Raw genomic sequence first — 1,194 nt, 5'->3', positions numbered from 1 at the left:
AACTACTACAATCATCGGTGAGGCGGGGAGATTGCTAGTGTGTGGTGTGGAGGGGTGGGGGGGGTGTTGCTTGCCTGTGTGTGTTTTTGCGTGTGGGTTTATATATTCTGGTATCCTCTCTGCTGGCTGTTGATTGAAACCCGAGGTTATTTCTTATTGCCAGACTTTGCAGTGACCGGGGATCCGGCTTATTTTCTTTTTTGTTCTCCTTTGGTTTGTTTGAGGTCAGGAATCGTGAATACGTGGCGAGGTCATCAAACGCCAGCCAAGCCAAGCGTGTGTATCACGTAGAAACGATCTCTTAAGGTCACAGTCAAAGGCCGACACCTCTCCGGGGCTGTTTCTTCACAGTACACACAACAACTTACGAGGGAGAGAACGAGTGGATTCGGGAGCCCAGGAGAACTCTTGACACACACACACACACACACACCACCCACACACACACACACACACACACACACACACACACACACACCACACACACACACACACACACACACAACACCACCGCACACACACATGGCCGTGCCAACCCAAACATGAGCTCTGTGTAAAAACTCCTCAGGAAGGAGTAGACATTATTAGATTGCTGTACTGTAGATTCTCTCCTCGTCCTTGGGACACCTCCCCATTTTCACTCAGGTGTATTAATGCTGTCTTTCCACTTCCTCTTCTCATGGGTGGGGGGAAAAAAAGAGGAGAGAGAGCGCAAAGAAGGAAGTGGAAAATGGTGACGAGAGAGAGAGAGAGAGAGAACATTTGAGAAAGGGAAGAGAGAATGAGAGACTGCGAAGCTACAGACGAACTGAATCCATCCGCTTCCCTCGTACCGAGCTACTTGTGCTCTATATTTGCCTGCCAAGTTTCTGTGCCACAATCTAGTATCTTCATAGCGCGTGTGTTTGAGAGGCAGGGGGGGGAGCGTATCGTATCGGTACTGTCTCCAAGTATGCACATCACTCACAATCAGCAGAGCTGCATTTTTCCAGATTACCATCTGCTTTAGACGTGGTTAACCCACTGCAAATTCACACTAGCCCCCCTGTGTGTGTGTGGTGTGTGTGTGTGTGTGTGTGTGTGTGGTTGTGTTGGGTGTGTGTGTGTGTGTGTGTGTGTGTGTGTGTGTGTGTGTGCTGTGTGTGTGTGTGTGTGTGTGGTGTGTGTGTGTGTGGTGTGTGGTTGGTTGTGTGG

This window comes from Salvelinus sp. IW2-2015, linkage group LG3 (genome assembly GCF_002910315.2).
Source record: "Salvelinus sp. IW2-2015 linkage group LG3, ASM291031v2, whole genome shotgun sequence".
In the NCBI taxonomy this organism is placed as follows: domain Eukaryota; kingdom Metazoa; phylum Chordata; class Actinopteri; order Salmoniformes; family Salmonidae; genus Salvelinus; species Salvelinus sp. IW2-2015.
The sequence above is the reverse complement of the archived record's forward strand: the minus strand, read 5'-3'. Positions refer to the sequence as shown.